A 24599-nucleotide genomic window follows, 5' to 3' on the forward strand; every position below is an offset into this window, starting at 1 on the left:
CATATGTTATTTCCATCCTTTATTACATAATTATTTCAATATTACAGTAGTAATACAATTGACCATCAAGGCTGAGAGGAAAGATTACAACTCCTTTGGTTTCAGTGTACCTGAACATTGTTTATTTTACTGTAAATTTCCAGATAAACATTGCACATTCAGTAACAAATAGTTGCCAACTTCAGATTTAAGTGAACACCTGAACAGTACAAACAAGTGCCCTACTCAAAACCCTGACATTGTGAAGCTGAAAAGCACATGAAGAGAAACAGCAGAATGTATATAAGAAGCACTGGGAGCTATAAATTGTGCTATGCAGGGTTATACAACTAAATTATCCTCCTGAAATAACTCCTGAGTTGTTTAAAAAAAAACCATTTTGTTCTTACTTTCAGTAATGATACCAAAGGGCTCAATCAGATTTACAGTACTTCATCAGGTCAACATTTTCAGAGGTAATGGTACCAACAATGTTTTCTTAAATAGAACTACAGTTTTCTATACAGCCTTAAACTTTAATATTACAAATTCAGCACAATGACTATTTTTTTTAAATCAGACAAGTACTTGGAAAACAAGATGCATTCAAACATGCTTCACTTGCCAGGTTGAATACATTAAATTTTGAAAATAATCTGTGCTGATTTTATGTATAGAAAAGAGCATATTTCCATTAGATGACACTATGTCCAATTATGTGCCCCTTGGTACCATTACTGAAAGTGAAAACAGAATGTCAATATCTTTAACAGTGCAAGAGTTATTATACAGTTATACAGTTGCTCCATATTCTGAACTTAATACAAGATGCCAAGTACATAATGGATCAATTTCCAATTATAGCCTAATGCAAAACATTTCCATACCAATTTAAAATATAACAGTAGAAACAATCCACCAATAAAAATTGCACCACAGTTACTTATTTTGCATTTAATTGTCAAAAAAATTCACAATTTCAAACTCAAATTTACTGCAAGTAATAAATCATAGAAAAGTCTTTGGGTCAAAAAAAAAAAAAGTCTTTCCCAGCATTAACAGTTATAACAATGCTTTTAACACCTAGTAATAAGAACAGGATCACTTTGTACAAATCAGTGTCCTTAAACTTTCTGGAAAAACTACTTATTTTCATGAATGTACTATTTTCTTGTCTTGGTTGCTGAACAATTTTCTAACTGCCAGAGCAACTCTCCATCTGCTCCATGCAGTACAGGAAAATACAGCTCTCAGAAACTGCAAACAAAAAGGAAAACACATTTGAAGATTTATCTCAAAATTATAATATTTAAATTACTTGGTATATAATAATTGAGTATACATCCAAACAATCACATCAATTAGAAACAATACTATCAACCTTCATTTAAACAATAGCGACATTAGGGTGACCAGGTGCAAATAGATTTTTAAAAAGGACAAAACTATTTGAAAAAGAGGACAATGCCAGAAAAAGGACAAAATCATACAGCAGGAGTCTGAATTTAGACTTGCATTATATATTGCAATTTCCACATGGATAAACAAAATTTGCACAATGAAACTTATTTACACATCTTGCTGATACTTTTAAGATTCTGAAGAATCACTTGTCTGAACAAGTTTTGACATGTCTAACATAACACATGTAAATTCTTTAGATTATAGTATTAGATTATATTGAACCACTAAGAGTTCATTATGCTGAGATGAATCAAAAGTCTTTCTACATTTGCATTGTAGCATTTTATAGAAAAAACATCCTGCAAGTTTTAATAAATCCGAACTACAATCAGCCAACTTATGTGAATTGAAGTACTTCACCCATTTCTGACTAAGATTGTTCAAAATTCAGAGTCAATCTCATTCAGGGAGATTTTACATCAGTTTGAAAGCATTTAGACTTAGCTTGCAAATTCAGAAGACATTTTTCAAAATCACAATAATTAACATTTTTCAACACCATCCAGGCTTCCTTCAAATCCCAGTTACCTTCTGTCACACATTAACATAGTGTTCTGACAGGGTATTACTGAGAAGCACACACATACAGTGGTAAATAGTCTGTATCACAATATAAGGCACATATAGAACTATCACATATCTGTATATCAATACAGTATTGATGATGCCATCATTTAATGTAAAGGAGATTAGCCCAAAATAAGCATATTCACTATGAAAGGAAGACGTTTATGGCTTTTTAAATAATCCACCCAATGGTCTAAAAAGGATACATCCAGATAAAAGGACACTGAGCACCCTACATGTCATGGCATCCATCAACAGAATTTTAATTCATAAATATTTATTGCAGTACAGGGATGTGGCACACCCATTACCCAGTCAACCCTCTGCTATGAACCCTGTAAGGTCCAGCACAGAGACCTACTAGAATAAAATTACTCCCATCCCCTAATTCCTGAAACTGGCAAGAGTAATCATTTAATGTCATCCAAGTTGTTTTTTGATACACATGATTTTCCTTATTACCATAAGTCTTGGCATTTGGGCCTACTGAGGACCACAGGGCTCGTTTCGACTCCTTGTATGGAAATCCTGTTTTTCCTTCGCCCAAAAAGCTTTCACCTATTACTAAATGAAGTATTATAATTAAGCCTAATAAATGTTTACACCCATTCTCCAAATTGTCACTTTTTTTCTTGGATGTTAAACAGTATTACATAATCTGAGACATCATTAATTGAATTGACTTAATTGAATCCTTCAATGCCACTAATCACTAAAGGAACCAGCACCACCACCATCTGATGACTATGCTTGTTTAAAGGGTCATAACATGTAGGTCATCAGCCCCTAATGGTACAAAATGAGAAAATGTAATGACAACTTAAAAGTCCAAAATTAATCTGCTGACCAGAATTTAAAACATTATGGATAAATGGATGAATATGAATTTAAAATAATTCCAAAATCAATTAAAAAAAAAAACAATGATTACAAACTTAGAAAATCAGTTGATCAGACCCACAATGCCCCACCTTCCCAGTCCTAAGGTACTATCTGCATCACACAAGTAGTCGCAGCAGCTTGTAGGTATGGCACAAGTAACATGCTAGACTAAGCTACAAAAAATCGTGATAAACAGTTCGAGCACTCAAAGAGCTGTGTTCATTATGCAGTACTTAAAGTAAATGTGTAACTAAAGCACAATTGCACTACCAGTTTGAAACTTCACACAAGCAGCTTAGTTCACAAGAATCACCAGAGAGAACCAATGTTGTCAGGCCTTGAGACTTGAGATTAGCACATGCACGTGACTTGTTGTCAGATGACCACAGTTTCATGATACCTTGGGTCTATAAATTATTTCCTTGAAATGTGACACACCCAAGTATTTTGGACCTGTGGTATCATTACTAGATGCCACTTTATAACCTCAAGAGTCTGTTGGGATACAGCACAACATTAGCTGGCAGCACCCCACTGAATATTGGTGCCAACAACATTCTCATCATGTCTGCAAGGATTTCAGGTAATTAGTGGGTCCTTTTGTGTATTTTGGTTTCTTTTATATTCATAACCAATGTGTTGTGAAGATGTATGACAATAACCACTTTGAAACAAAAAGTGATTTAGTTGCTAAGTGAAAACTCCCAGGTATCATGCAACACCCTTGCTCTGTATCGAGGAATTCGTACCATTTACTGTACACTGGAAGTGTTGTGTTGAATTTCTTTCAACCCTGTCAGATGATGCAATTGTAGACCTTGTAAATACAATAGACCCAAATGTATCTGACATAGAAGTCAACGAGAACAATGGCCACAATGACAAAGTCCAGCTACTTGAAGACAGTAGCACTGAGACAGTTCTGATTCCAAAGTTGATTTTGTGCCACTTGCTGAGATACAGCAGAGGAGACACAAACGTGAGTATCTCTTAAGCATCAATTAGTCAAAATTCAAGTTTTATATTATCCAAAACTTGGGAAAGGAAACTACAAATACTTAAGAAGAAACCAATGAAGAATCTGTCAAGAGTTGCTACACCAATACCACCTGCACATGCAAGAAGAGAGTATGATCTATTTGCCTCAAATGCTGAAAATTATTCAGAAAAAGTCAAAATGTCAGCTTCAAGGATACAAGGGCCTAACATTCATTGAGTGCAAGACATGCAAAAGTAGTTTTACTTCAGAAAGAATCTTGCTTCAGTTCCTTCCATAGAGCAAGAAAGTGAGACTGAAACATGTTCATGTACAACTTTTTTTTTGTAATAGTAAATATTGATTTCAACACCAAAAAATTAATTTGTAAACCATGAAAGTGCAAATGAAATTGGTTTTTCTTAGCATGAAGCAAGGGTTATTTCATTTATAATATTTATCATAAGTAAGTACCTGGAGGTATTGGTTGAGTGTCACAACAGTGAAATAAAATATAAAAATTATAATAGAAATATAAATTTGTTTGCATACTGATGTATCATGATACCTACATTTCCAGAAAAATGAAAAAGAAAACTATTAAATTTCTTACTGAATGGTTTACCATAGTCCCAGTAAACTATTGAACATTAATGTCCATGAAAAAAAAAATCACCCATGTTTCTCCTCAGGACTGTAAGAGGTTAAAACAATAGTATATATACTGACCAAGGGGCTGCTTCCAAAACAATTCTTAATCAATGATGCTTGTTTAAAGGGGTCCAAAATCCAGGTCAACAGCCCCTCACAATGACACTTATCACTAGTAAAGTAAAACTATGGTGTTTCTCATGTTGCAGCACTAATCAAACACAGGGTAGACTCGCAGTGTTCCACACATTGTGGTCCTACTCACAAGTATTGTAAGTTACACAAGTAACACAGACCTATGGTGTTTCTCACATAGTGGCATCACTCAGGCAACACATACACAGGGTGTTCCTCACATACATGGACGGTTTGAAAAGTTCTCGGAATCACCGCTAGATGTCAGTGCTAGAGCAACAAGGTTCCCAAGCAATAATCACACATCCTTTGTGAGTGAACACATGGTGCATCAGTGCTCTAGCTGAAGGAGTGTGGTAGTGACGACTCTTTGTTGTTCCCACGTAGTGATTTGTGACAATGGAAAAAACAGATTCAAGCAGTGATTAAATACTTTGTAAAGAAAGGTATGAAAGTAAAGGGAATTCATGCCAACTTTCAGAACACACTGGGGGACTCTGCTCCATTTTCAACTGCTGCCAAGTGAACCAGCGAGTTTAAATTTGGTCGAGAGCGCTTGGATGATCCGTGTAGTGGACGGCCAGAAAGTGTTACGACCCCAGAATTTATCGCAAAAGTGCATAAAATGGTCATAGAGGATTGTTGACTGAAAGTGCAGGAGATTGCTGAAGTTGTAGGGATGTCTTCTGAACGGGTATATTATATTTTAACCGAAGAATTGGGTATGAAAAAATTATCCGAAAGATGGGTGCCGCAGCTCTTGACATTGGACAATGAACGCACCAGATTGGAAATGTCCCAACAAAGTCTGGTCCGTTTTCAGTGCAACCAACAAGATTTTTTGCACCGGTTTTTGACTACAGATGAAACTTGGGTCCACTACTATACCCCAGAAACAAAACAGCAGTCAAAGCAGTGGAGACGTGCTGATTCACCACCACCAAAGAAAGCAAAGGCAGTGTGTTCGGCCAGAAAGGTCATGGCCTCAGTTTTCTGGGATGCAAAAGGCATTCTGCTGATAGATTATCTTCCTACTGGCCAAACAATTACAGCACAATACTATGCAAACCTATACCAACTACAGGAAAAGATACACAAAACAAGGCCTGGTTTGGCAAGGAGAAAGGTCATCTTTCATCAGGACAACGCTCCGCCACACACAAGTGTTATTGCCATGGCAAAACTTCATGAACTGGGGTACAAATTGTTGCCACATCCACCTTATTCACCTGATTTGCCACCATCAGACTCATCTATTCCCAAAGCTGAAAATTTTCCTTGGTGGACAGAGATTTTCTACAAGGGAAGAACTGACAGCCAAATTGGAGAGGTATTTTGCAGGCCTGGAGGAATGTCATTTTCGAGATGGGATTAAGGCATTGGAACATCATTGGACCAAATGCATTAGTCTACAGGGAGACTATGTTGAAAAATAAAAGAAGTTCCACGAAGGTACGATAATTCTAGTACATACCGAGAACTTTTCAAACCACCTACGTAGGTGTACTAATCGGCACCGGTATTCCCATGGCGTTCCTCACATAGTGGTACTAATCACAGGTACTGTAAAAACACAGTTAACCATTCTCTGCTGCTATTAATCACAAACCTTTGTGTGTACCTAATATAGTGGTACTACTTGCAAGTAAAGGCAACCCATGGTGTTCCTCATGTAATGGTACTAATCACAAGTTTCATGGTTCTGATTCAATCATTCTTTGTCATCCCGTTTAGTCAACTCTTACAACAGGCAGGGGATACCATGGATGTATTCATCTGCATCTCCCACACACAGGGGGTACCACCAACATCAGCACCACTTGCACCATATTAAAGGAACTTTATATCTTTGATATACTTTTACATAGGTGGTTTGAAAAGTTTTCAGCTTGGGGAATAGATGAAAGTCTGATGGTGCCAAATCATGTGAATAAGGTGGATATGGCAACAATTTGTACCCCAGTTCATGAAGTTTTGCCATGGCAATAACACTTGTGCGGTGGTGCATTGTGCTGATGAAAGATGACCTTTTTCCTTGCCAAACCAGGCCTCGTTCCGCGTATCTTTTCCTTTAGTTGGTATAGGAGGTTTGCATAGTATTGCCCCATAATTGTTTGGTCAGAAGGAAGATAATCTATCAGCAGAATGCCTTTTGCATCCCAGAAAAAGCGAGGCCATGACCTTTCCGGCCGAACTCACTGCCTTTGCTTTCTTTGGTGGTGGTGGTGGTGAATCAGCAAGTTTCTACTGCTTTGACTGCTGTTTTGTCTCTGGGGTATAGTAGGACCCAAGTTTAATCTGTAGTCACAAACCAGCGCAAAAAATCTTGTTGGTTGCACTGAAAACGGGCCAGACTTTGTTCGGACATTTCCAATCTGGTGCGTTTATTGTCCAATGTCAAGAGCCCATCTTGCGGATAACTTTTTCATACCCAATTCTTCGATTAAAATATTATATACCCGTTCAGAAGACATCCCTACAGCTTCAGCAATCTCCCGCACTTTCAGTTGACGATCCTCCATGACCATTTTATGCACTTTTGCAATAAATTCTGGGGTCGTAACACTTTTTGGCCGTCCACTACGCGTATCATCCAAGCTCTCCCGACCAAATTTAAACTCTCTGGTCCACATGGCAACAGTTGAAAATGAGGAGAGTCCCCCAGTGTGTTCTGAAAGTCAGGCATGAATTTCCTTTGCTTTAATACCTTTCTTTACAAAGTATTTAATCACTGTTCGAATCTCAGTTTTTTCCATTGTCACAAATCGCTACGTGAGAACAACAACAAAGAGTCGTCACTACCACACTCCTGCAGCTAGAGCACTGATGTGCCACGTGTTCACTCACAAAGAATGTGTGTATTGTGCAGGAACCTCGTTGCTCTAGCACTGACATCTTGCAGTGATTCCGAGAACTTTTCAAACCGTCCTCGTATCCTGCACCGGTACGGCTCGATAGATACTCTATTTCTCCAGTTCACACCCACGAACTATCAGCACTTCGCATCAGTTCCCCTTGATGGTTGGATTACAAATGGGAAGACCTAAGCTAAAAGCTTGCAACAGTAAACAAGGAAATTAACTTATTCCGAGAATTGAAAGAGTAGAAGCTGCAAGACAAACTCAATAGCAAGGGTTGATCAAATACAAATTATAAGTACTTAATATAGCAAAACTGAAGAACAAACAATTTATAAGAACTGCAATATGTTCTAGAGTAGAATAACTAAGAAATCTAGAAGAACAGTTTCAAGAATGAGGCAGTGCAATTTGATCCAATTAATGCTCAATCATTTTCATTTCCCCATGACCAGCGCCTGACAGGTCAGTGTGTTGGTAATTCACCATTGCCTCTCCTTCCACCACTCCTCTTCAGTAATCTTATACCATTCTAGTCTTATAGTGGTCATGACAGTTTTTATCTTGCTCTGGGCCTCCCTCCTGCCCTCTTTCCCTCTACCTTAGAAAATCTACAAACTCTTCTCCTTAAGAGGGAAGACCCCCCCCCTTTCCTAGAGTGTGTTCTTGTGGTGCCAACTTCACCGTGGCTCGCGTCACAGAATGCACCAATCTCTCTGGCCTAACATTAAAAAATATTAGGTATAGAGATCCACCTATTCCATACTAAAAATCGCGATTATTAAATTACCACATTTTATTTATTCACATTGACCGGTTTCAGCCATAAGGTATGCTATCATCAGCCTAAGAGAATATAACACAGACATTGAAAAAAAAAAAAAAAGGTACATTAAAATAGGGTCTTAAAAATGATATATACAAATAATTTTAAAGTGTTCGTCAGCAAACTGAAACATTTGCATACATTATAAGATTTGTCATAAGAATTTACATAGAGGTGTACACCAAAAATTTAAACAGTTAAAAAATATACCAAAAATATAACGATTAGTCACTATGTAATAATATAGGTCATTAATTGCTTTACAGTCCTAATTGTCTTACTGACAGCTTGATTCTTTTTAAAATGTTTATAATCATTATAATAAGGTCAATGGGTTAATTACAACCAGTTTTTTTTGTAATAAGAAATTCTTCGTAAAATATTCGCTAATTAATTGTTCAGAGCATTCAACTTGGACCTGACAAGTTATTTTTTTGCTATTTGCTTTACGTCGCATCGACACAGATAGGTGTTATGGTGATGATGGGACAAGAAAGGCCTAGGAAGTGGAAGGAAACGGCCGTGGCCTTAAGGTACAGCCGACATTTGCCTGGTGTGAAAATGGGAAACCACAGAAAACCATCTTCAGAGCTGCCGACAGTGGGGCTCGAACCCACTATCTCCCGATTACTGGATACTGGCCGCACTTAAGCGACTGCAGCTATCGAGCTCGGTAGTTATAAAGTTTAAATACAATATATCTTATATAGATAAAATATACTTGATTGGTGTATCACAGGTTGTTATATGAACTAAAGTTCAATGAGTAAAATAAGTACATTATGTTTAGTTTTCATGTCCATATATGTATAACAATCTTAATATAAGGAACAGACAAGGTTCTTGAAAGAAGTGTATTTCAAGCGGATCTTATAAAGTTCTGGAAAGATCTCGAACCAGAAATGGAACCAAAAAGAAGAAATTAAGACGTGTGTTAGCACAACAGAAGAAACAAAAGACAGGGAGGAATTTCTGTAAATACAAAATCACCTCGAGCACCACGTTGAAGGTAGAGAAGTTATAGAGAGGAACTGACGAGCTGCTTGACAGGCAGCAGACCGCCAGAGAAGGCAGGGAGAGGTGGAGTGTATTAGGTCAGAGGAGGTGAAGTCGCGGTAGAGGAGGGATGTTGATCGGGAGAGCGTGGACTGCGGTAGTAGTAATATGCTAGGGTTTTATGTATTTTGTGAATTGCTCAATTTTTACATAATTGGAGATTATTTAATATTAAAATGAGTTTATCAAACAAAATTGTGGGTTTTTCTGGTAAGTCGTTGAGATTAAGATTTGGATTGTAGTACTGATCAAGTAGGATGTAACATTGCTCAGATCGAGTGAAAGGCCTTTATTTCAATTATGTCTATATCATGGTTGATGCCGTGAAATTCATGTTTAGTCATTCACGTGCTGACCCACTGCAGAAAATCTCCTGTATTTAATTGCATTTACGTGTTCCATAGATCTAATTTTAAAGGATCTACCTGTCCAATATACATGCTGTCACGGGCATTACAGTGTAATCTATATATATATGGCTTATCGAAAGGGTTGGAAGCGTTAAGTGAGTTGGAATTGTGCAATATGGCAAGGTTTCTATTATTGGTTCTGAAGGAAATATTAATGTTTTGTTTCTTAAATACGTTTGTGACCCTATAAATATTGGAATTGAAGGTGATGGATGAGAAGGTTTTGGATTTAGTTATTTCTTTTTGTAAATTAGATTTTGGTCGGTGCCTAAACTTATTTATTATGCGTTCTATAAAACTATGGTTGTAGCCATTGTGAAGTGCAATATTACATATAGTGTAACTCTGTAAATCTGATTTTGACATAGGGACATTAAAAGCACAGTATACTAAACTATTGTAGGTAGCACGCTTATGACTAGGGGGTGTACAGAATCTTGTTTGATAGTTTTAGCCTTGTGTGTAGGCTTTCTATAAATTTTTTATTTAAAAGAAAACTGGAGGAGCCTAGTGATAGATCTAAAAAGTTGATGGCATTAACTTCAGATTCTATTGTAAATTTAATGTCTGTATCAATGTCATTAAGGTGTGCTAAAGTGGTAGATGTGTTGGTGGTGCATTGGTCCATAATAAAATGTATCTTCCACATATCTGGACCAATAGTTTATGTTATTAAATTTTTTCTTTCTGTTTTTGTGTATTGTAAAAAATCCAAACATATTTCGGCTAAAATAATAGATGCTGGTGAACCCATGGCTAGTCCGTCTTGTTATATATTAGCTTGTCAAATGTGAAATAATTACTATTGAGTAAAAGCTTCAAGATGCACATGAAATCAGCTCTTTCTAGTTGGCTATGAGTGCATAAGTTTTTAGGGTGATTGGTAGAATTTTTTCTGGTTTATACTAGTATGTACATTACTGATGTCAAAGGAATATATTGAATGGTGTGGTTGAAGTTTTATTTTAAATGTCTGATATACTGTACTTTCCTAGGCTGATGGCATCCCTTATTGCCAAAACCAATCAATGTGAATAAATAAAATGTGATTTAATAATTATCACAATTTTTAGTGTTGAATAGGTGGATCTCTCTACCTAATATTTTAAAATGTAAATCTTGATTCAATACGGACCCTAAAAATGAAATTTGACAATCTCTAACCTAAGACGGAGCCTCGGCCTGCAGGAGACACTCAAACACATACAAGCTGATGTGACTACTGCTGATCATCGTCTATGTGTGACAATGGATTAATCCAGAGTATATAAATTTCAAGTGTTCCCTTTAGATTTGTTAATGACTTTCAGCTCGATATAATTTGTTTGTAATTTTCAAAATTCCTTCATTGATTAAATAATTTTATTTTTATTTCAAATTTATTTTCCATTATTTGTTCAGAGAGGATAATTACCCAAGTTGTAATTCCTCTTAGAAACAAATCACCACCAGAGCACACTGACCCAGTGTGTATCATCTGGTAAGGGTCCCAGTTCAGGGTTACAAGCTAAGACGTCAACGGAATCTACAGTGGTAAAGATAGACTTCAGAACAGTGGAGATTGTGGAAGAGGCAGCCCAGTACTCCAGGAACAGCATAATTGATCACCAGGGTTTATTTCCCATGTTAGGGGCAGCTGCAAGGGCATCTGTTTCCCACATAAGGGCAGCCTGAATAATTGCTGGCAGTAGCTCTAAAATGCCTTTGTGAGTGGCAACCCCATTTTTTTTTTTTTTGCTAGGGGCTTTACGTCGCACTGACACAGATAGGTCTTATGGCGACGATGCGATAGGAAAGGCCTCTGAGTTGGAAGGAAGCGGCGGTGGCCTTAATTAAGATTAAGGTACAGCCCTAGCATTTGCCTGGTGCGAAAATGGGAAACCACGGAAAACCATCTTTAGGGCTGCCGATAGTAGGATTCGAACCTACTATCTCCCGGATGCAAGATCACAGCCGCGCGCCTCTACACGCACGGCCAACCCCATTGTAATAATAGCCTAAAAGTGAGTGATTGTAAATATCAGTTAACCCATTCCAGTCTGCATTTGAAAAGAATCTTTATGGACTGGCCATTTTTAAGGATTTTAAAATAATTACACCTATGTACCTATAACAGATATTTGCTTGAATCTGTTTTCTTTGTCCTTGTTTGAGCATCTAGTTTTTTTTAAAAAGTTTGTTTCACGTCAGCTATCACTTGAGAGTTTAATTTTTTTATATAATACCAATGGTTCATGTTTGTGGGTTACTGTAGTCACGTCCTAGTTCGTGAACCATGGGCAACGGCTGAGTGGCCTAGTAAGTGGTCCTGAGAGTCGGGATACCAGTTACTATGGAATGGGAGTGGGCATCTCTGACATTGAGTCGTGGCCCTCCTTGTGCTCAGGCAGCTATGACTATACAATTCACCGGTGGTCCATAACCCGTTAGAGGAGAGATCCTCACCTGGACTACGTGCAAGTAGGGCAGCATCCTGCTTCATGAATTTACCGAGCTCAGAACACTTTAAGCAAGCCTCGGACCTATGGGAGTAACGGAGTCCCACTCCCATTTGACAGGCGAGGGACTCCTTGGAAACAACTTGGCGAACGAAATGGAATTCGATGGGGGAGCTATCAATATTAATGGGGCTTATGGAAGAAAGGTAGAACTGGCTGAGTCAGCAAAGAGGATGCATCTGGATGTGCTAGGAGTAAGTGATATTCGGGTAAGGGGAGATGAGGAAGAGATAGGAGATTATAAAGTGTACTTGACGGGTATTAGAAAGGTAAGGGCAGAGTCTGGGGTAGGGCTCTTTATAAGGAATACCATTGCACACAACAGTTTCTGTTAGGCACGTAAATGAGCGAATGATGTGGGTAGATTTGTCAGTGGGAGGAATTAGGACAAGAATTGTGTCCGTGTATTCACCATGTGAGGGTGCAGATGAGGAAGTTGACAAGTTTTATGAAGCACTGAGTGACATCGTGGTCAGGGTCAACAGCAAGGATAGAATAGTGCTAATGGGCGATTTCAATGTGAGAGTTGGGAATAGAACTGAAGGATACGAAAGGGTGATTGGTAAATGTGGGGAAGATATGGAAGCTAATGGGAATGGGAAGCGTTTGCTGGAATTCTGTGCTAGTATGGGTTTAGCCGTTACGAATACATCCTTCAAGCATAAGGCTATTCACCGCTACACATGGGAGGCTAGGGGTACCAGATCCATAATAGACTATATCTTAACAGACTTAGAATTCAGGAAATCTGTTAGGAATGTACGAGTTTTTCGCGGATTTTTCGATGATACAGACCACTATCTGATCTGTAGTGAACTAAGTATCTCTAGGCCTAGGGTAGAGAAAGTGAAATCCGTCTGCAAACGAATAAGGGTAGAAAGTCTCCAGGACGAGGAAATTAGAAGTACATGGATATGATTAGTGAGAAGTATCGAACAGTAGACAGTAAGCAGGTTCAGGATATAGAAAGTGAATGGGTGGCATACAGGGATGCTGTAATAGAAACAGCAAGGGAATGCCTAGGAACAACTGTGTGTAAAGATGGGAAAAGGCGAACATCTTTGTGGAATGGTGAAGTGAGAGCAGCCTGTAAACGTAAAAAGAAGGCTTATAAGAAATGGCTCCAAACAAGGCCCAAGGCAGACAGGGATTGGTATGTAGATGAAAGAAACAAAGCGAAACAAATAGTTGTTAAATCCAAAAAGAAGTCGTGGGAAGATTTTGGTAATAACCTGGAAAGAAGTCGTGGGAAGATTTTGGTAATAACCTGGAAAGGCTAGGTCAAGCAGCAGGGAAACCTTTCTGGACAGTAATAAATGTTAGGAAGGGAGGGGAAAAAGGAAATGAACAGTTTTGAGTAATTCAGGTGAACTCATAATAGATATCAGGAAATCACTGGAGAGGGAGGGAATATTTTGAACATCTCAATGTAAAAGGAAATCATCTTGGTGGTGTGGCGAACAGCCAAGCTCATGGGGAGGAGGAAAAGGATGTTGGTGAAATTATGCTTGAGGAAGTGGAAAGGAGAGTAAATAAACTCCATTGTCATTAGGCAGCAGGAATAGATGAAATTAGACCTGAAATGGTAAAGTATAGTGGGAAGGCAGGGATGAAATGGCTTCATAGAGTAGTAAAATTAGCATGGAGTGTTTGTAAGGTACCTTCAGATTGGACAAAAGCAGTAATTGAACCTATCTATAAGCAAGGGAACAGGAAGGATTGCAACAACTATCGAGGTATCTCACTGATTAGTATACCAGGCGAAGTATTCACTGGCATCCTGGAAGGGAGGGTGCGATCAGTCGTTGAGAGAAAGTTGGATGAAAACCAGCGTGGTTTCAGACCACAGAGAGGCTGTCAGAATCAGATTTTCAGTATGCGCCAGGTAATTGAAAAATGCTACGATAAGAATAGGCAGTTGTGTTTATGTTTCGTAGATCTAGAGAAAGCATATGGCAGGGTACCGAGGGAAAAGATGTTCGCCATACTGGGGGACTATGGAATTAAAGGTAGATTATTAGAATCAAAGGCATTTATGTTGACAATTGGGCTTCAGTGAGAATTGATGGTAGAATGAGTTCTTGGTTCAGGGTACTTACAGGAGTGAGACAAGGCTGTAATCTTTCACCTTTGCTGTTCGTAGTTTACATGGATCATCTGCTGAAAGGTATAAAATGGCAGGGAGGGATTCAGTTAGGTGGAAATGTAGTAAGCAGTTTGGCCTATGCTGACGACTTGGTCTTAATGGCAGACTGTGCCGAAAGTCTGCAGTCTAATATCTTGGAACTTGAAAATAGGTGCAATGAGTATGGTATGAAAATTAGCCTCTCGAAGACTAATCTGATGTCAGTAGGTAAGAAATTCAACATAATTGAATGTCAGATTGGTGATATAAAGCTAGAACAGGTCGATAATTCCAAGTATTTAGGTTGTGTGTTCTCCCAGGATGGTAATATAGTAAGTGAGATTGAATGAAGGTGTAGTAAAGCTAATGCAGTGAGCTCGCAGTTGCGATCAGCAGTATTCTGTAAGAAGGAAGTCAGCTCCCAGACGAAACTATCTTTACATCGGTCTGTTTTCAGACCAACTTTGCTTTACGAGAGCGAAAGCTGGGTTGACTCAGGATATCTTATTCATAAGTTAGAAGAAACAGACATGTTAGTAGTGAGAATGATAGCTGGTACAAACAGGTGGGAACAATGGCAGCAGGGTACTCGGAATGAGGAGATAAAGGCTAATTTAGGAATTAACTCTATGAAGCTGTACGCATAAACCGGCTTCGGTGGTGGGGTCATGTGAGGCGAATGGAGGATAGGTTACCTAGGAGAATAATGGACTTATGGAGGGTAAGAGAAGTAGAGGGAGACCAAGACGACGATGGTTAGACTCGGTTTCTAACGATTTAAAGATAAGAGGTATAGAACTAAATGAGGCCACAACACTAGTTGCAAATCGAGGATTGTGGCGACGTTTAGTAAATTCTCAGAGGCATGCAGACTGAACGCTGAAAGGCATAACAGTCTATAATTATAATGTATGTATATATAATACCATAGTTTGCAAACAAAAAACAGGTATTACTATGCAAGTAGTTTTCTAAAATACTGCTATATTTACACTATTTTGATGATGTGAAATATATTGTTCAATAACCAAAATGGGAGTTCTTATGGAATTTTATTTATATATTTTTATTTTCTGTTTTGAAAATTCCTTCGTTGAGTACATAATTGTTTTTATTTCAAATTTCTCTTTTCCACTATTTGTTCAGAGAGGATGTTTACCCAGTTGTACTTCCTCTTAGAAACAAAAAGATCTGTTTATGGTTTTCCTTGACAATGAGAAGGCAGAAGAGAGAAGAGATGGGCATGTCTGAGAAAAAGAAATGTGCCAGAGGGCCTGGTGAGGTAAGTTCAGATGCTGTATGAGAACTGTACCAGCTGTGTGTGATTGGGTGACTGACATTCTCCTGGTTCAAGACCGAAAGTGGAGTCCAGCAAGGCAGTGCACTATCCCCATTATTTTTCATCATTATAATGGATGACTTCAGAACATCTAGAAAAACTCTGGTGAGCTAAGTGCAATGGACTTCGGTGATGCCATGGTCCGGGGAGAAAACGAGGAACAAGTACAGACGAGACTCAATGAATGTAAGGTTAAGTTCCAGGAGTTCAATCTGAAGGTAAGTGAACTTAAACAGTAGTGATGGCAATAAACAGAGAGGGACGACCAGCGAACATCATGCTAGGAAATCATCCACTAGAAAGTATGGAAAGCTTTACATACCTCGGCAGTGTAATATCTCAAAATACACTAGCCACAAAGGAGGTGGCAAAAGAGTGCAGAAGAGCTCTCAGTTTTACCAGCAAGTACGAACACTCCTCTGGGATCCCCAAGCACCAACAAAATCAAAGCTGGTGTTGTTCAACCAGTACTTCATACCAATCTTAACCCATCTTAACTAAACTAAGAAAGACTCGCGCAGGTTGCAGGCATCCGAGATGAAGTTACTTACATCCACAATTCAAAAAACCAAACTGGACAAGTTGAGGAATGATGTGGTTAGGAAGGAAGCTGGGATTGGTACATCATTGTCAGATCGGGTCAGCATGTCCAGACTGAGGTGGTCTGGGCACGTAATGAGGACGGAACCAACAAGGACAGCACGTTACGTGTCAGCCCCGTGGTAGCTCCTTTAGGTATTTCCAGGAAGGGGCTGGTGACTCAGACGACCTAGAATCTCCCAGCCAGCCTGCGGCGTGGGGCCGGCCTTTCCGTGTATTGTTCTCAACGGCCGGCTTACCTGCGAGTTTCTTTGAGATTCAACGGGATGTCCTGCCTCCAGGAACATGAAATTTCTGGATCAAATTACGTGAGTTATAAAAAAGAGAGACGAGCTCCGGAGAGTCAGTGTGAGAGTGAGCGACATGTGGGCTCCAAGGTGGAGCCAGTGTGACACTCAGCGAGTTGGGGTTCGGTGGCTGGGCCGAAGGCGACAGAGGTGTTGGTTCTCGCTAGTGTCCAACCGAGGTCTAAACCGGGAGCTGTTGTGATGGAGTGTCCAGTGAGTAGCTGCATGGGAGATGGCTTTCGGGACAGAAGACTGTACTGCCTTACAGTACTGAGGATTGAGGACAGCCGTGAATCAGCGATCGAAGCAGGTTATCGTGAGTGTGTGGATAATTGGACGTGGGTTAATATTCGCTGTCGTATCGTCCTGCAGTTGGATACTGTTGAGCTGTTGCTGATTGTTCACTTCATGCGATTGTGTGAAGTACCGGACTATCATTGGAGTCAAACCAACGATCAGTCGTGTGTTGTTTAAATTCAGCTGTCTACGCAGTGACTGTACGAGGTGACAGGAATTGGGGGAAAGTAACAGCAAGGATTACAGACATTCCCAGGTAATGATCAGCCGGGACTCCCGGGTGTGTGTGTGTACAGAAGAAAGATTTGTAAAGACGTAATTAGTGTGTGGCCATTCATAACTGGTTAGAAATGTTTTTGTTTAATTATGTGTGTGCATTTAAATTAAGCCATCCTGAAATAAATTAAAGTAATCAAACAGATCGAGTTATATTCGTAACAATATGTTAACTTGGAGAGACATGTGGCAGGGAAATGGATGGTGGGAAGACCAAGAACCCATTGGATGGACATCATAAAGATGGACATTGCATATCGGGGAAGGACACTGGAGGACGTCATTAACAGAATGTATCTCGAGACAGAATGGAAGAGGCTTGTCAACAGTTACTGGAACTGTAAAATTATATTTTTACGTGACGAAAGTGGCTCGGAAGGTGATGTTAGCGATTATACTGAAGGTATGTAATAATTTTATGCACAAATGGAAATATTACAGACATTCAGATAAGAATTCACAACATCTTTTATTTCATTATGATTGGAATTCATTTTACAACCTATTGCATGTTCCCACATGATTCACAATTGCATGAATTTGTAAGAATATCTACTACATATTAGGCCTAGTTAACTTTTGTATTCTTTTTATAGGTATGAGGGATTAAGATTACATAAAAAATATAATACAGCAGTCTTATCAAGTACTCTTTTGCAGTGAGAAGCCATATTTTAGAGCACAATTAGAGACTCCTATTAATGCACACTTGTCAATGTTGTAAATTCTAACTTAGACAAATAATACTGCCATCTGTGGAAATACTCTTGTAGCTAATACATAAAGAAATGCTATGTAGCCACCAGAATGTGTGCATAGTTCATTCTACTTTCAGTTAATTGTCAAAACTTACATACTCGCAGCGCAGCATGAATGAAGATTTGGCCAGTTAGACCAGAAGGAGTTAACTCTGAACAAAGGAATTAATGTAACAGCAATGTATGGTACCAGCTGGAAGAGTGCATTCAGCCTAGAATGGGTCTAATACTTGTAAGCCTGAGAATGAGACCTATCTAACACTCATGAGCCTATGTGGACAAGCTTGATCTCATTGAGCCAGGCTCATGGGCCCAAGCTCAAATGTAGTGTTGTCAAATTAAGTCTTTCACTTTGTAAACTTAAATGGATTTTCAGGGATCAACAGAAATAAGAAATTTGTTGCTGTCATCCAGTGAATTTCTCAAAGAATTCCAATTTCTTAATGATGGTTTCTATGTATGTTTCACATCAGCTATCACTTGATATTTAAATTTTAAATATATTACACCATATTTTGCAAATGAAGAAAAAATACTAAGTAATTTTCTTCAGTCTTCATTAGCACCAGGTAACAATTTTCAGCTTGGTGGTCAAAAACTTTAATCTTGTTCCATCTTAGCATGAACTTGTTCAAAGCTCAGTTGGTTCAATCCGTTCAAAATGCTAGAGTGACTATCTGAACAAAATGTGGTTGATTAGGGTCACTGGGCTCCGAGCCTGTTCGTAACTCTGTCGCTAGAATCCACAACAGGCTCAAGAGTTCGTTTGAGCTTTCTCGGTTAGGCATGACCAAGCACAGGCAACCACCGAGCACCATTTTAGGTTCACAGCATACCTCAACTACCAGCCACTTGCAAGTTATCTTTTCACCCTTTTCTTGGCTTTATATTACTGGAATAAGTCAGCTGTACAAGACAGTATTGTTGACTGTTCTCTACAAACCACCTTAATGTGCTCATTACTTACTTGAAGTATGTCTGCACATCATTGCTTCATTTTTAACTAAACCTTAGTAGTATTTTAAAAGACTACAATGCGCAGGGTGGAAATGACAATTAGTAAAAAAGTGATAGGTCCAGTTGGATATGGAGAAAGATTGACTTTTTTGGGAGAAATGAAATGATTGTGGGTAACATTTGGTTTAGAAAGAAGAATAGTAGAAATATCACTACGTATGGCTGCAGTGAAAGGACAAAACCAGTTATTTTTTGGTTGAGAAAATAAACAGTTAATGGATGTAAAACTACCTGATGGCACATTTGGAGAACACAGTAGTAGTGGTGGGAAAATTGTGAGAGCAAAAGAAATAAGACAGAAGAAAATAAAAGTATGGAAATGAAAAGATAAAAGAACGAGGAATTGAAACAGTACATCCCTATATCAGAAATAGAAAATTTAGAAGAATGGACCAAATTTTAAAACACATTATATTACTGGAATAAGTCAGTTGTACAAGACAGTATTGTTGACTGTTCTCTACAAACCACCTTAATGTGCTCATTACTTGCTTGAGGAGATGAGAAAGCCACCTGTCACACAATTTTCTGAGATGGAGTTTATATCGGATGATGGTTTGAACACTTCTGTAACTTATTCCTACGGCTAAAAGAATATTGGTATTATAAATTTACTCATTCGGGACAAATATTTCAGGTTCCCTATGGGAATCAACATCTATATCATCTAATTGCCAGGCAGGCATCAATTTTTGGTAATGAGACAGTCTCTCATAGTGCATGGCACTGCCAGTGGCTCTAAATAGCCTGCGCAGTGGCCTCCACGGCATGCACTAGCCATGCGTCTTGGTGGGTGTGCTATTTACCAACTGATAAGCCCAAATTAGCACACTGGGGCGAAACACTGGCAAACCAGGAATGAGTTTGGTGGAAAATTTATAATGTCCAATAAACCATTTATATTGGTATTCTGAAGATTTAGATGTCGACCCTATTTATAAGAAGCCAATAGATGTAACTAAGACTGGGGTCTCTCTGATAACCCGAGCGAGAGACAGGAACTCGACAGTGAGACTGATGTGGACTCTAGACCAACCCAAGCCAAAGAATTTTTGATTCTGTGCCCAAACTGTGTGTTCAGTATTGGTCTTCAGATGCCACTTCAGCACGAAGAACATACATTTGAAGTGAAAATGGGGTTCATAACTAGACTTTTCAAGTACCAATACCTGCTTCCCTCAAGCACACTACTTGCAACTGTATTTTAAAGGTTATCAATAATAGTTTTGTTTTTCTGGTTGAAGAAACCAGAAAATATCCTGTTTTCTTAACATGCCTGATTCCCAAGGAATGACTCAATAGATTAAAATTTTTTGCTTTTTATTTGCAGTCTTGGTTTTACTTCATGGTTATGAGAATGCAACTGAAATCATGACCTACAATGCATACACATGAGGATTATTCGCTTTGCAGATAACACTAGAATGGATGCTGCAGATTCATCCTCTCATTCAAAGGATACAGAGAAGATGTAAGGAACATTTCAAGGCTTTACAGTACCCAGACCAAACAATTTGAAAGGAGAAAACCAATAAAGTTTGTATATAAAGTCTTGTCTGAACATGCTTGAGGGATATCTAGTTTATTATCTTAACCACATTGGTTAAATATTTATAATTGTCTGTACAGACTACAATCATAACATTAAAATCACACATACATATATCATCAGCCTAGGCAATACTTGAAATATGTTAAATGTTCATTACCACATTACATCCCATACATGTCTAGAGAGCATCAATTGCTCTCTTCTTCAGTGGTTATAAAAGTGCCCAAAATCTTTAGATCTGTTATCTATAATATTATATGGAGGCTGATCAAATATAAACAGGAATTTCAATGTACCGCTGCTGTTTGTAATAATTCTGAGGCGGGGCTCTGCCAGGATGTTTGTTGGGGTGTCTAGAGAAGGGGTTTGCGTGCACGAACGACAGCTGGGCTGCTTCAGTACATCATGAGTGAGCAAGAGATGCACACATTTGTTGCGCAACAGATTATCAAGTTTCTCACAAAAGAGGGCACCAAACCTTCCAAAATTTTGAGGTGGCTCTGCGCACAGTTTGGGGAAGAAACACCTTCATAGACACAAGTGTATGAGTGGACTAAAAAAATTTGTGGCAGGAAGAGAAGCTGTGGAAAAGGAACCTCATGAAAGGAGACCGCAAACAACATTGTTGCCATTTGTGACATTGGTGAAGATTGCTTTTAAAAATTTTGCAAATTCTTTTAGCCGTAGGAATAAGTTACAGAAGTGTTCAAACCATCATCCGATATGAACTCCATCTCAGAAAATTGTGTGACAGGTGGCTTTCTCATCTCCTCAACCAGCAACAAAAAACTATGCCAGGAAGTTTGCCAGAGACTCCTGTGTCGCTATGAGGAGGAAGGAGACGATTTCCTGAGTCATTGTGACTTGTGATGAAACTTGGGTGCATCACTACACCCCAGAGTGAAAGCAAGCAAGCCTGGAGTGGCGGCGAAGAGATGAAGCAGATCCGGTCAAGGCCAAAACACGCCCATCTGCTAGAAAGGTGCTTGCAACAGTTTTCCGGGACTCCACAGACGTTTTGCTGGTGGATTTTCTTCACAAACAAAAGACAATGAATGTAGCCTGTTACCATCTCCTTTTGGATAAAGCAAAAGCTGCATATCGCAACAAGTGACAATGGCAATTGATCCAAAGAGTCATTCTTCTCCATGACAATGCAAGGCCGCATACTGCCACTTTAACAGCGAAAAACTGGAGGAAATTTACCGGAAATCACTGGAACACCCTCCGTACAGTTCAGATTTATTGCACTGCAACTACCATTTGTTTGGACGACTGAAATGAGACCTAGGAGGACAGCGATTCGATGATACAAGTGTAGAAGAGTTCGTGCGCAACTGGCTCTGCACACACGGCATCAAAAACTTACCAATCCGTTGGAGAAAATGGTGTATCGAAGACAGGACACTAGAAAAGTGATCCCTATGCGTTTTTTTTGTTGATTCAATAAATTGCAAAAATAATTCCCATTTATATTTGACTCACCCTTGGAATATACATCGTCATCTAGTTACAAATCTACTCCTAACCTACAAAGAAACTCATTCTAACATCTACTTAAACTACAATCTGTGTTAATAATCACTTCCTACTCATTGTGGTAAAATAAGTGTATTACACCCGAACTAATCAAAACCTTCCATTCAGAGTTTGCAGCTTCCTCCTCTTAATTGTCCTTGAGCCAACACCTACTACATATGTGTATCCTCTCGCCGCTAAGTCAGCTATAGACATCGCTCACTTGCACAAGAGTCATTTCAAAATTTTTCATCGAGTTGTTTACTAGGAAGGAACTGCTTTGAGGCACTCTTTCATATGCTACAGTGTCAGAACTCTACTTGCGATACACCCAGTACACCTACAGTACTTTTGTGAAAAAAGTTTTTCCCTGTTGCATAGTGTTTTTCAATAAAAGTATTGTGAAATATCTACCTAAGTAAGTGATAGTACTTTTAAACCTTTAAAAGTCTCTCCTGAAAAGACGAACTGAGTTGTGACACTTGTCGCAAATGAGTTGACATGTAAACAATTGACCTTCCTTTCTGTTGTAGAGCAACATGCAGGCCAGCTGAACAACCTCCAAACCGGCCTGCCTACTGAGGTAGCAAGCTCATAAGCATTTTGAATGTGAGACTAGCATAACAGAGGTCTAAGACAGGGCAATTTAAAAATTTTAAATTTATTTTTAACAGCTGACAGTGAATAGAAGATTAATATACATACAATCAAATTTTCCATTGTAGGAATGAGATAAAGGAAATGACCAAGTTTGGAGGTTGTTCTAGTGGCTTTTATGTTGCCTTACGACAACAAAGCAAGGTCAATTGTGTTTACATGTGTACAGCTGACTGGTGAGAATATAGACACTTATCTAGTTGGTGTTGACTTAAGGACAGTTGATAGAGGAGGAAGCTGCAAACTCTGAGTGGAGGGTATTAACGTAAATAAATACTGGATTAAAGCCACTAAATTTATTTAATGAAGCAAATTGCATTGGCCTTCATCGGGGCATGTTAAGTTCTGAGTGGAGGGTTTTAAGAAGTTTGGGTGAAATAAACACTTATTTTAGCAGTGAGTAGAAGTTATTTTGACAAGGCTGGATTGTAAGTAGAAGAAAGTGTACTGTTTGACTATTAACACAGACCAAGTGGATTGCTTCAGTAAAATCAGACCTAGAGGAAATTCAGATCCCATTAGCGACCATAGAGAACCAATCTTAGTACCGACAGTCTTCCCACTGTCCCTCACAAGCAAAAAGAGTACAGGGACCATCAGACCTTAGTGGCCAGATGGAAGGAAGCAGGCACACAGCCAGAAAATGAAAGCGTAATGGGCCAAGAAAAAGCAGAAGACCTTGGGTAAGAGTTAAGACGAGCCCTGCAGTCCCTAGAAGCCCAAAACTAACAAAAAAATAAAAAATTGTATTTTAACTAGGAGATGTTAGAATGAGTTGCTTTATATGTTTGAAACCATATCACCACATACAATGTTATAATAATTTGTATAACCACTCCAGTGAAGAGAACGGATGCTCTGGAAACATGTAATGCAATGTGTATGTGCGATTTTAATGATAATATAATGGATACCTAGTGAACTCTGAAGTTTAACTAGGATCAAAGGCTTGGGAGGAGGGGGAGCGGCAAATTATTGAGTACGAACATTGGGAAAGCAACAGCTCCATGACTAGTAATGCTTTGCAATTTACCTACAGAACTTAAGTCTTTGCAGTTTTGCTTTCATTTAGACAAATGTAGAAGTATGTCTCTCATAAGCCATTTGAAGACCCATGCTTATGAGGCAACAAACTATTGGAGAGAATAGGGTACTAAATGCTGTCCCCACATTTCCATGAAAAATGAAAACTACACCTAGAGGCACTTCTGAAATGCAGAGGAGCATAGATTAGGGAAGAATTATCTGCTGAATGGACAAATGTAACTACTGCTGCATCATGTAATGATCTTGCCTGTCTACATTCCACAGTATTCTCAAGCACAAAAAGATCAATGTGCCATGTCCCATGATTTTCACTGAAGACTATCAATCAAAACATACACTCATGTTCATAAAAACCAGAATACCTTGAAATACTAGAGATAGGAAGTTCATATTCACAGGACATGTGCATTAGTATGTTCTGAAGAAATGATGAACACTTGAACCATGTCAGCCCTCAGGTTCAAGGATCACATCGATATCTCAACGAACCACCGACTGGTAAGATGTGCCTGTGGCTCTCGTCGCTATAAACCAAAGTTAATGGATGAGCAGACGCGCAGGATGCCTTGCAGACATGCGAGAATTGTACTGTCAAATGAGTGAGTTTGAAAGAGGGCGCATTATTGGCATGAGAGAACATTGTGCATCCATCCAGAAAATTGCGGCTTGTGTGGGACGAAGTGAGTCAGCAGTGCAACGGTTGTGTACACAATGGTTCACAGAAGGCCGTAGAACACGAGATGATCAACACCTCATCCAAATGGTATTGCAGGACAAATCTGCGTCCTCTGCTCTGGTGCAACAGTGGAACAGTAACACATTGC

The 24599-nt window shown here is 38.9% G+C and overlaps 1 long non-coding RNA gene across 1 annotated transcript in view; it reads right to left on the reverse strand.

Moving 5' to 3' along the window:
* Nucleotides 1-18: 18 nt before the first annotated feature.
* Nucleotides 19-24599, reverse strand: part of LOC136881903 (uncharacterized) — a 46424-nt gene continuing 21843 nt past the window's right edge. The window contains exon 3 of the long non-coding RNA XR_010861043.2: nucleotides 19-1236. This is a non-coding gene — a long non-coding RNA (uncharacterized lncRNA). The remainder of the gene's footprint in view (nucleotides 1237-24599) is intronic.

The sequence above is a fragment of the Anabrus simplex genome, chromosome 10 (genome assembly GCF_040414725.1).
Source record: "Anabrus simplex isolate iqAnaSimp1 chromosome 10, ASM4041472v1, whole genome shotgun sequence".
Lineage (NCBI taxonomy): Eukaryota > Metazoa > Arthropoda > Insecta > Orthoptera > Tettigoniidae > Anabrus > Anabrus simplex.